We start from the raw sequence: 13,291 nt of genomic DNA, 5'->3' as shown, positions 1-13,291 counted from the left end.
GAAAGCAATCCTAACACTTAACACGGCATTGGGTATAACAAAAAAAAAAAACAAAAAAACTAACTAAAAAAATACATTATCGCCAATTTTTTGGGAAATAATGAAATGATAGACTATATTTGCACCGAGTTAGATAAAAAAAAAAAAGTGTCAATCATTATGCCGAATTGACTGGCATAGCATTTTCAAGAATTTTGGCAGAGCTAATAAACTTGAACGTGAAGGTATAGGATTGATGGCTGCCGCCTGGCAAAATGGCCTAACTGTAGACCCATTATTTTTGAGAGCCTCGAACAGATAGTTCAGGGCCAGCCCGCGTTGTAGTCGCCTACAAGCTACTGAACTCCAATTTACTTTATATAAATGAAATCAACGATTTCGCATCATTCAATTACTTTGGTGTTTAGCCCGACAAGAAGATTTATACCGGTGCTCAAGAGTACCACCTTTATTTCTCTCAAAAGGCTTAAACCTTTCAGCATTGTAGCTTTAGATGCATATACGTCACTAACTACGTAAATATAAAGTACACTAAATAGAACATAGCCAGCCTCTTGTTTTTTTATCAAGTAGCTTATTCGCAGTGAAGAATGACGAATCAACGAGTTTCTTTAAATACAGCAGTTGTATTATAAAGTTACTGGAAATGGCGAAAGGAGTCACGATATAGACGTGCAACACGCATGTCTTCTCTCAATCCACGATTGTGAAATGTCGACATCTCTTTAGCTAAAAAAAAAGAACAAAGAACACTTCATCCTTCACTATATTTACAGTGAGTTGCACAAGACAGATAGGGTAGTGGATGTTCTTGGAGATCTTTAGCAAGTTCCAACGAACGGGAAATGATCCCAGTCCTGTTTGTGATGAAGCCTCTAGAGACCTGTTCGGCCGGGATTGGAAACGAAGACGATCGTTCCGTCCGTGAGTTTTCTTGGTTATCTGTTATTGGGGCGAACAAGCGCCCTTTCATTCCAAAAAGCTAGTGCTCCACGCTTCTTCTTTACCATCTTATACGACAGGCCAGGTGGGCAGGTGCGTGGAAATTAAGAGATCAGAACGGTTGAAAGCAGACAGTTGCCTACAGTTGCTTCTCTTTTACAACCCAAAAGGTTCATAACAGATTTAGTTCGATCGTTTTACTCCGGAACACTTTAATTATGTAGGTTAATTTGTTTCTTGACAACGCACGCCTTTCTGTATCAGACATTACTGTAGTGTGAATAGTTATTGACTACCGTCATAAAACGTGACAATAGGCGATTTAGTGTATTCCGTAGCCGCTTAGATTGCTCAGAGAGTTAATGTCGAATTTGTGAAGGAGAAACGTTGTCGCGGTCGTATACTAGTTTTCGACAACTACGATTCTGATGCCCCCTGCTTTAGGTGTCTTCTTATGTTTTTACGTATGCGTTTCGCTACACATTTTGTGATGAGTATACATTTTATGTTTATTATATAATTCATGCAATCCGTAATTTTCTATTTTAAACATGTTGCCTTCCCTCCCGCGTTACTAGACAACATTCCTAGGGATTAAAATGCTAGGGATCTAAATGATGCATTTTTCTAGTCATATATATGCATATTTTCCCTTCTAGGATCTTTCCATTTGTCTAGATCAAACCTAAGTAGCGTCTTCCGCGTTGTTATTAGGACTACTATCTCTGAATTTAATCTCGTTTTACGACATTAATAAACATTACGACATTGATAAACGTATCTGTCGGGTGCTCGTTATTTTTCCTAGTTCACTCGTCTTCCTTTCTTTGCATAGCCAGGCGTCACCGTATTGAACATTAAAGAAAGAGCCAAACGAGGGAATATCGTAGCTAGCACTATGTTACTATAGTACGTGGCTGGTTGTCTTACCCCTTTTTGTTACCTTGTTGGTGTCCAGTGTACGTGTTCTTTTATCTAACCATTCCGTATCAGTTATCGAGTTTATAGCCTACCGTACTCGTTCTGGCTACATTGTCGTTTCGTCTAGCGAGATTGCAATACCTTGTGCCAACAAAACATCGTGACCCCATAAAAAAGGGATATTTTAGTTTCCATTAGGGTTACATGCCGCACTTACGCTTACAGGATTACATAGAAAGACGCTGACTTGGCCTGATGTTCACTAATGAACGATGCGTCGTTTTGGCGCCCCTTTATGTAAGACGCACAATACGGCTACTCAGCAGTGATAACGAAACAGAAAAGATTTTTTTTATCGATTACTTCTGCCTACGTAGAGACGGACAAAGCTTCGTGGGGAGCAGTAGGCCCGCATGTGGCTCATTGCAGTTAGGCGCCGGTGGGACACAGACAGCTATTGTCGGGAACGCGGCACTAAGTAGTTTACATGGCACCTGGGAACTACTTGTTGATCATAACGTTATCCTATTTAGCCTAAGTTTTTTTTTCATTTTACAGCTGCGGCGTGCCTAGCCATATAGCTATGTGTATAAATCAGAAATGATTTTAAATTTTACCGCCAAAAGCGCCGGTTTTAACAATGACGACTTGTCGCAAGCTAATTGTTGTGAATTTGGGCCAAGTTTTTTCGACATACTTTGTACGACATCTGTATTTTTGTAGACGTTAATACTTACTTCCAGCGGTAGACTAAAAATTATGTCACAATTAAAAAAAATTGGGCTTTGTTATTATAAAAAAAAATAGCACTACGGGTGATCACATGGTGTTATATCTAAGTAAAGTGAGAAACTCAACATTCAAACCATTGATTGAGCTGGTTCACATAACTGATAGTTTTATCAATCCTTTTCATTATTACCTAAGTGTCACGCAAGCGTATTATTCATAACGCTCTAATCAATGTTAAAAGAAAACTACTCACTGTCTTCTTCATCGTGCTGCCATGAAACGTGGTCACTATGGTTGGTTAACATACGAATTTAGCAAAAACGCTGCTAAGAGACAAAAACGCAGTGTCTGAGGTATTTCAGGACAGTTTTAAGATTTTCGTTTGCGGATGCTCCGTTGACCTTTCTAGTGGCAGGAAGTAAGCTTGGGTTATCATCCAAGTTAGAAGAGTAAAAACTTGATCATCATTTACACTCCATATGTAATATTGCCGAAACGGAGCTCGTGCTATTCAGGATATATTACTGCTGCATAAAGGGGTGGCAATTGCGATTAAAAACCGTAGAACTGCTTTTGTTGTCTCACTGTTAAAATATTAAGCTAAGAAGTACGTAGCAAATCGTTGCAGTTCAAGCGTACAAAATACCTTTAACACACAGGCGATACAAACTACGCAATAGGAGCACCGTACGCGTTTAAACGGTCAAGCAAAGTAAGCTGAGCATTTTTAGGGTTAACAGTGAAAAACATCTGTCGCTCATTTTAAAAACAATGAGTGATAAAAAAAAAACTTCCTATACGATCTAGCCGAGGTATGCACATCAGTTTGGCATCGGTATCGCACACGAGACAGCCACCTAAAACAAGCCCTGGTCCACATAAAATCAGTGTGAACACAAAAAAAGGTGCTGTGGAAGCGACATGGAGTTTACATTACTTGTTGAACCAAATAATACTGAGAATGCAATCGGGCCATACAAATGACCTTTAATGCCCCCTTTGCCTCTATGCCAAATATAAATACCTTTTCTGAACGCTACCATTGTAATTATTGCTACTATTATTATTATTATTATATTAGTATTATTATTGTTGTTATTAATGTTGTTCAGTTGGTATATATATATATATAATTCTGCTTTAGGGTCATGATTATGGGTGGGGGGTTTGTCTATGATCTAATGTAACAAGCTATGAGCAACTCTTATTTTGCCAGCTGAAGTTATCACTAAGTTAATATTCAAAAATTAATTAAGAGAAACGTTAGCTAGATTGTTTTCCTATTCGTATTACTTATTTTACGCAACACTGTATTATGCCAAATATGATCCAGAAACCGTTGCGTCTATTGTTTTCGTGTTATATTTCTGGATCTTGCCGCCCTTTCTAATTATAACTGCCATTCGGAAATATACGATAGCTTCACGATTTTAACGAGCCAAACGTTCAGAACCGCTTGAACGACCGTCTTATCTAAAAAGAGTTATTCTAATACGCGTGTCTTAAGTTTAATTCTATTACCTCATTATTAAATCCATACGACTAGGTTATAGACAAATATCGCGCGAGGAAACTGATGTGTAGAGTGACCACGTCAGATCTTCAAGGAGAAAAACTGTGATAAAATCTAAAATGATCGCCTTCCAGCGATTGGCGTCTACCTGACGGCATTTCTCAAATCAAAGCGTACGACAGGATAAGAGTAGAGCAGTTATTATCGTCAACTTAGCGTGCTATGTCGTCATATTAATAGTTATGAGGTAGTAGAGTAAAGCCCCTTCGTAATTAACTGCCAAGTTATCGGTCTTTTACAGGCAGAAATTTCGTTTGTTCAGGTATACCCGCATGTAAACATGAGCCCTATCACTTTCTTGAGAGGCGAAAGGGCTAAAAGGCTAAAAATTATATGCTATAAAGAATAACTGCAATGAAGAACGCCAAGTGTGCCCACTCTATTGGTCTTATATTTAAGTAGATTCTAAATGCACAAAGTCTACCACGAAGAACCGCGTTCGCATCGCGTTATTCCTTGTTGGCGTCACTTTACAGTTGCGTCCGACCAAATGGCCGCTCTTGCTTATTATTGTTTTAATTGTGAGCACAGGTTTCTGTGTAAGCGTAGTATTGACAAACGGTCTACCTGACCTAAGTAATCTTGACATCTAATTTTAGGGTGAAAAATACAGCTTTAACGTAAATTGGACCTTAACTTCGCCAGCACGTTCTACTAGAGACAGTTTGACATTAAACTTTGATTTCCTAATTCAAAGATGCCACTTGAAACATGGAGCTACTAGATACCATAGTGGAAGTTATATGTAACTGTACAAGGTTGGGTCGGGTATCTTGGAGTTTACTGCGCCGTTAAATGTTTAATCTATTGAACATTTTGGAAGTGAAAATTAGATGTGTGCCAGTATTATGTTTCAGGGCTGACACTGTATACAACGGCTCTTCTAGCGTGCACGATTTCCATGCGTGCTTATAAACCATGAGTAGTCCATGGACTAGACAACCGTTTACGACAAAAAGATTAAAATTGACTAAAAAATGTCAATGTCATATCCCGTTCTCAGTCAAATATGTAACTAAACGACCAAAGACCCCTTTTCGGCATAAGAAGCTTAGGGATGATTTCGTTTTTTCATCTCTGTGTCTAGCTCTATGCATATTTTGATTCTAGCTATGGCACCTGCTATCACCTCTCTGAACGTGGGCGTATCCCTAAGTCTCACGAGACCCTACTATTCGACCTGATCCCAACACCTATCCTTCAAGTCGAAAACAATATGCACATATGTGTATGGCATCGCACGATAAGGTCAGATGTTGCCAGATGGTAACCGCAAACCCATCCTATTAATCTTCCCCTAAGCAGTTCTGAATCTTTTTTTTTCTACAACCTTATGCATGATTCAGACTGAAAAAATTTGAGGGGTGCCCCTTTTCGTCGTTCTAGTATTGTGTTAAAAATGGAGAATTCTCTTTAGATACATACAGGAGTTATTCAATATTCTGTATAGAGAAAACAGACGTTACCTACTATTCTCAAGTTTGAGAAATATCTGAAAAACCTCAATGACGCATAGTTCGTCGATACTGATATTTACGCTGTGCATATATTTGCCCTCTATCGTGTCACCTATAGAATATTCAAATGTTCTCGCCGAAAGCAACTGCATAGTGGGAAAACTTTATCGCACATCTGTTTGACTTCAGATCAAAGTATCTGAGGAGAAAGATCTTAACGTAATATGCTCATATGTTTACGATGCGAACACTGCTCGTTGTAGAACGCTTCAGCACATTCGCGTAATCCAACGAGGCAATGTAATTACCCGTCGCCAAACTTACTATGGTTGGGCTGCCGGAAAGAACGTTGGCTAAAGATTTACTAACAAACAGAAATAATGAGATTGGCTGAGATCTGTGGCCAAACTGGATCGACAGTAATAGAAGAACGCGTTCATTGTACTAGGGATCTACTCGGATTGTTTGCAGAGCTTTCTCATTCTCGAAAAAAAATGTATACCACGCGGCCGAGCTCGACAATACGGCCTCATATTAGCTGGTTTGCGGTCAGGTCAGTGTTCTGCCTTGATCTATATACCATAGAGCTTGAAGGAGTGTACTACGCTGAACAACTTTCTTGCCTTGGAATCTTGCCTTCAACCTCTTGCCATTGCCATAAAAACACAGCATTGGGCTTCGTGTCGGCAGCCTACCCTGCTTCCACTGTGAACGTCCACATGTGAATGTAATTAAGTTGCTTTTATCCTAGAAAAGACATCGACTGTAGAAAAAAAAATACGATCACCAAATATGCACGAGGAAGTTAGCCACAGCGTATGTACAATAAAAAAAATCATTTCAATATTGTTAGTTAAATAGGTACATATCTTCAGTTGGCAGAACGACAGATGTACACGGTTCATTTTTTCAGACTTGTGCTATAAGTAAATCGTTGCTTGGTCTTTTGACGCTTGACATTGCTTCGTGGTAAATTTTTTTCCAGACGTATCTGTATGGTCACATTGAACTCTAATTAAATTTTAGCTGGTTTTACTGACAGGCCAAGATTTTAAGTTGTAAGAACTAATATGTTAAGGTCTTCCTGGCAAGTTGCTCCAAAGGTTGTCGAAACTTTTTTTTTTTGAGCCTGTACTATAGACATTAGAACAGTTGATACTAAAATGAAAAGTTCTAGATAATCAAGTAGGTATAGCGCTACATATGCAGTTCTCAGTCACCAGCGTACTAATATGTCAACACAACACGGTACAACATGTTTAATACGGTGTACGTGCACGCGAAAATAGGGCACACTTTTTACTCTAAGATTAGTTAATCTTTAGTAGATAACTTTTATCAACTTCCGAAGGAATTCTACATTTCCCTCAAGTTCATTTAAATACTGAAATATTCACAATGAGTTCTGTTAGAATCTGTGGTATTTTTCAAACCTTTGCGTCATATAGAGCCAATAGACATATCCTAACCATTATCTCTATTCTTGCGTATACGGGTTGATTTAAATAGCGTAATCGCCTATTGCCAAGTAATATAACTGGGTAAAGCCGAAAAGCGTTCTGGCGATGTTGGTAGCGTCTCACAATAGAAAATCTATTGCATAACCTCCTACGGAAAAGCTCGTTTGTGTTGCATTATTGTCTACGGGACACCCCAGACTACATTCTCTAACAAGATCGTCTGCGCAGTTACATAAGTAGCGACAGGCAAAAGTGGTAGCCAACGTTTAGCTAACCTATATTGTTAAGTTACTCGTCGTCACCATCGAAAATATTTGGACAAAAATAAAGCTTGAACTGTTAAAAACAAATAGTAAATCCTATCGCCTTCACGTCAAGCTTTTTGCTCCAATCCATGTAGTTGCAGTCTTTCTTTTGGTGCTTGCAAGATGATGGATCGGATTAAACAGGCCGATAAGAGGGCTTATATTCCTAAAGTTGCTTGAACAAGGATCTGTTCTAAATACTAGCGTGCGTACTAGCTTATTTCCACAAGGAATGATGGTCGTTAACATAACTATCAAATATTGATACGATTGTATACATACATGTATAATCATATCAGTATATACATACATATATCAAAAAAAGAGAGAGACAGGGGACTATAATAGTATTAATTCTTCGATCACGCCAGAAGATTTTCAGACCTGCCCTTTCTGTATTCATTATTGGTACTGCCAGTACTGATGTTTCTATGATGTTTTATATATTGCATTCTGTCGCCTGACGGATACGATGACTTTATTTGCTATCGGCTTTTTGTGATAATTAAGCAACAACAACGGTATCATAACGACATCTACACTTTCTCTGCCCTTCTTGGTCTCTCTCTTTCTCTATAGATGCTCATTAGGTGGAGACTGAGAATCCATTTAGACTGGGGGTTATTACTAGCGCCACGGAATTCTATGACGAATTTTGCTACTTAGATGAAAGAAACGGCTACTTGGCAAATCAATGTTTGGCGATACGATGTAGCGTGTTAAACTTTAGGACATCTCATGTGATGCTTTAGGTTCGAATCCAGGCGTACGCATGATTTGTTTAATGTTGAGCCCCAGCGGTTTGATGGAATACTTCACGACGGTGCCGCATGTAAAGCTAGGAATATCCTTTCTGGCTTTTACAATACCACTTTTACAACGAAATTGTAACGATGAGTAATTTAGCAAGGAGTATTTTGTGGCCATTCGATTAGTTTCGCATATATATGACTTGCAATAGAATCAAATATATACATCGTCTCATAGATAGGGCTAGCAGCATAGGGTTCAACCGCAACGTGTTTGTAAAGCTATATTTGTTGGGTTGCAGGTAGGGTTTTTGGGGGGGGGGGGGGGGCTTTGTTCGCTTTGGCCAAAAAGTGTACAAGTTACGCATTACGATGTTGAATCTTATTGCCTGATCGGTTTTATGATTTAGTCAGTGTTTTCGTATTACACGAAATAACACAGCCGGGAAAATCCACTATTACGTAACCTTGGTGACGTTTGTTTTATTGTGATTAGATTAAAAAAGAAAGTTCGTACGATTTTTCATTGAATATAAAATGCCACCTTCTTCTTCTTCTTGTGACATTAAATTATTGTGTTATATGTTGCTCACTGTCACCCACGTACGTGACTAGAGAATATCGCATGAAATAATTACTGTTATTAAAAGTTTCATCGGTGCGCTGAAATGAATTTATAAGATCGTGTTCTCTTTCAAGATATCCACCGTCGGAAGACAATGTCAGATATAGGGTAATAATACCGACAGTCCTGGGTGGATGTCCTGCGACAGCGGGCTGCATGAATCCCTTTCCCTCTGTAGATTCAACTAGCGTAATGTTAGAGGACATAAACGAAGGCAATTAGCTGTGCAGCAATCCATGGCCAGCGCTCCATGGCAACACCCTTCCTGCCCTGTGTCCTTATTTTCGCTCCATACACTGATTCTTCGAAGGTTGCAAATGCACTAATATAATATAGGACTTGCCGTAATTGCAATTATGTCGGCAAATAGGGCAAAGGACCCTGTGATCTATTGTCATCGCTCCCCAATCGCCAGTCCCGATGACAGAACAGCAACGGGTAGGCGTATGCTTGGCTTTATGAATTCATGCGCGGTTTTCGACGGCGGTTTTTTCAAATTTAGAACGAAGGGATCACTCTTTTTCAGTCTCGCTGTTTCGAGTGTGACCGCACCTTGACCACACTGGGAAGAAGTCAAATATCACGCTACGGAATAGACACCCGAGTTTTGCCATTGAACGAAAAGTCGCGGAGGAAGAAGCTTATCAACTTAACTTGGTTTTGTTTTTTAACCATGATGATATGAGCAATTACACTTATCGTTCTTACCGGGAAACCGAACATAGGCAGCTATGCACAGGCCGATTTTTGGGTGGAGTGCCCTGTTTCTATCCTTTCATCAATTAAAGGACAGAAACAAGGCATAGCTAGTGGAGAAAGTATAGCTCGCGCTTAACGAGCATATTAACCAACGGTGCCGATTGAAAAAAATGAGAGGGAATGCCGTGGTTAGCTGCTACGGTTATTACTTATCACTGCCTGTAGAGGAAATAACTGTAACCTGCTATCAGAGCCTCGCAGTCGATATAGGATCGTTTCCAGGACTCGGCCGACAGTAGAGTCACAGACACAGAAGTTGTAACACCGGCGATTGGTCCGACTAATCTGTTCTAGGCTATACCCTATTAAAATAATTGCTCTTTAAAGCTAGTTTTGTCATTGATTACAGTCAATAATATTACATTACGGTCCACCCAGCGAAGGGGGCGAAGAAGCGGACTGTGGCGGGCGAAAGAGGCGTCATTTAAGTTCGTATTGATTACCGGCCTCGTGGGACTGGGTACGCCTCGTATCTAAGCAACACGTAGCAATTAGTCCATTAACTGGATTGGCAATGCGAAGCTCTACGAAAGAAAAAACGAATATAATAAGATATACAGTAGACCAACTTCCTGTCCTTATGGCCATTCACTCGGTTGGACCTTCTGGATCTTCTGCAGTAAAGTGAATATCAGCACGTTTTGATTTTGCCGTAATTGCGTTACGGCGCAACTTCTGGCCCCAAAGGGCTAATAATTATGTTCATGGAATACTATTTGTAAACTGATTATTTATCGGACATGTTGGATCGAAATTCAACTAATGTCGGAAACGTGGGAAGACACTTTGAAACAATATATTGATCATGCTACTTTTTGAATTCTATAGGTTTATCAGTGATAGTAATGTTAGGACGTCGCTTGCTGCCTATTGTATTTACTGTTACTATTTTATATATTATGTAAAATTCCCGCAAGCGTGATTTTTGTTTTGCAACGAGGCAATGTGAGCGTACGCTTCGAGGCGGTCGCAGTCATTAAGGTCGTGCCTAATAGAATGTGGCACATGAGAATGTCGTATCCTTTTTCAGAATAGTAGGAAAACGTAGGAATTTATGCCATTATCTCAAAAGCTTTTGCATATCTAAGCCCACGTTTTGCATCGAGGAATTTCACTCGCGGACGAATATATTTCTTTGCCATTATCTCGGGTTCAAGGTTAATTCTATGGCATATAGCATGAGTGTCCCAGGTTTGAAAATGATGCCCGTGCCATGTGAAACAATCTCCAGCGTGCAAGCTATTCCACTGATAATTTATCTATATATGCATACATTTATTGTCAAGAAAAAAAAAGAAGCTACAGTATAGAAATAAGTGAAGACCGAGATTTTTTATGTATTTGGAGGAAAATATGCACATTGCGCATCGTGGCAGCTAGGGATGTTGCACAGGTACACAGAGGCGATAGCGGAAGATAACGTTATGCAAATGAAGAGTCGATTCTTCGACTGGAGTGTTCAGCGTGGACCCGGGTGGCTTATGGGAGAGCTTATGAGAGATTTACTTGACTTTGTGATTCATGTTAGGGTACTTGATTGCTTCAAAAAACTATCATCTTATACAGTCACGGAAACTGTTTTGAGCTTATGCTATTTCTCTTTGTTATGTAATTTATTCGGAAAATGGTAAACTATCGATAGCAAGCCTTTGGCGAGCTACGAAATCTAGGAATGATGCCCAAAAAGCTGTAATCAACGAAAAACCTGATGGTTGAAATCTTGCTACTTGCCCATAAGATGCCACCCATGTTAAAGTCGCACATTTTGCTTACCTCTAATTTTTGTTAGCGCTAGTAGACTGTCTCGCTGGTCAACGCTAATTGTCATCTGAGGTTGCCAGGTTGCTAAATTATACTGCCACAGCTTCGTCATGCATTATTAAACATATGTATATATGTTTACCTACGAACCAACAGATAGAGGCGACGAAGGTGCGCACGAAGATGGTGTCTATGGCGAAGATGTTGGCTTCGGGATATGGTTGCCAACGAGTGTCATCCCACTGTCCGTGAGAAATTTACGAGACCACAGAACGTCTTGAGATCGTTACAGCCTCGGCTAAAACGCCGAAAATTGTGATTTCTGAAAAAGCACTAACATTAATAGCAGTATGTGGCTGTTTTCAGACGCGGGCCTTGAAGGAACTGTCTGCCATTTGGTAGATGGGTTGCCGCAAGGCAGAACTGCTAACAAAGGTAAACAAGCCCTATGTTAGACTGAAACTTCAACAATACAGATTTTCCTCTAACAAAAAAACGCCAAAATTTGCTTTAATTCTAGCAACAAATTGATCTAATATGCATATTCATCAGTGCTCTCTACGACCCTGTTCCACTTCTTAGTTAATTATTTACTACATCCAGTTAGAAATGTTCATATCTGGTGCTGAAGAATACGTCCAGCCAATTCTTTCATAATCAAATGATCGGATATGAACCTCATTTGCCAGGGATCAGAAAAGATGATGATGATGGGTGGGATCATAGGTGGAAGGAACATATACTCACATTGGCTGGAAAAGACCTCCCACTAGAGCATTTTTAACGATTCTTGCCGATGATCTGATATTGACGTGAAATATGAGTCCGCTCTACCTGTGGGATCTCATCGATCAGATAGTTTTGTTCATTTGAAACGACTAGGCCACACGTACCTTTGTTGATCTTCTTATTCGTCTATAGCATTTCCTAATGTATGAGGCCATTTCAAGTACAAATCGTCCTGTTTTTAGGATGGAGATCTGGTTCAAGTTTGGCCTACTCGGTCCTCGTTCTTTTCGTCTTTCAGGTTGACACAGAAACAAAGCCTTTCGTATAAAAACCTGTTGTTATTATTCCGCCTTTCTTGTGAGATCGTGTTTGTTTCCCTGTGCTCTTCACTTAGCTTACTGGACAGCTGTGCCTGTAAACTCATAAATTTGTGATAGTCACATGACTGCATTTTTTCTTGCGATCAATTCAAAAGTTCTCCATTGGCCGTCTTTTTTTAAAGGTCCCCGTAGGCAGGGCCTGACCAGAATGTCAAGATACATCATTGTCACTCTAATTGTCATTTTTGAACACGGTTAGTGTATGGTTTGTGTTTTTTTTGCAATTTATAACTTCACAGTTGACAGAGATGGCTTAGTATTGTCGTAGTGAACGTCTTGAATGGTTTCTTCCAGAGCACAAGCACGGCGACAGACGGACGGACATAAGACGTGAAGCACGTAAGGATGCGTGAACTGTTCCAATTATTTATATATAGGCCGCGCATAAGGCCTACAAGCGGTGCGCTTAGAATATCTATAATCCCATCATATCTATTTTAAGGAGACCTTGCTTAATCGTTAATGTTTTTTATGTTGTAACGGCTCGCAACTACTACCAGGTGCGCATGTATCAAATGGGTTGATAAACATCTGAGGAAACAGCTGGGGCGTAAAGTATACATAAAGTGGCAGTTTACGTGTTGACGCCTGGCAACTGATAGGATGTCCTCAGAGGCTGTATGGAAAGAGGCGGCATTATTGGCAGACATCAGGCGAAAACGATTTGAAATCTCATGGCTCATTCTTATTGAGAAAAACAAGACAAGTAATGATAGAGAAAAATAGGACATTTCATTATTGATGAGAAGAATCAACACTTCGATTAGGTTTTTTACGCGTTTTCGCATATTTGCATCGTGCAATTTGTTCGTCTGAACTTTCTTCAGTATAATAACTTACTTTATATTAACAACAGTTCATCATTGATTATTATTAGTGAAATTTGCATATATTTACT

At 39.6% G+C, this 13,291-nt stretch overlaps 1 protein-coding gene and 1 long non-coding RNA gene across 2 annotated transcripts in view; both read left to right on the top strand.

The window, feature by feature from the left end:
• LOC111254531 (cholecystokinin receptor-like) overlaps positions 1-13,291 on the top strand; it is a 68,820-nt gene that overhangs the window by 51,542 nt on the left and 3,987 nt on the right. The gene's annotated exons all lie outside the window — the stretch shown is intronic.
• LOC147758255 (uncharacterized) lies at positions 656-12,746 on the top strand. Its single transcript, XR_015318710.1, has 3 exons — positions 656-924; positions 11,651-11,719; positions 12,688-12,746. It is a non-coding gene; the product is annotated as an uncharacterized LOC147758255 (long non-coding RNA).

This window comes from Varroa destructor, unplaced genomic scaffold (assembly GCF_002443255.2).
Source record: "Varroa destructor unplaced genomic scaffold, Vdes_3.0 BEIS01000001.1, whole genome shotgun sequence".
Lineage (NCBI taxonomy): Eukaryota > Metazoa > Arthropoda > Arachnida > Mesostigmata > Varroidae > Varroa > Varroa destructor.
This window is presented reverse-complemented; position numbering and strand designations above follow the sequence as displayed.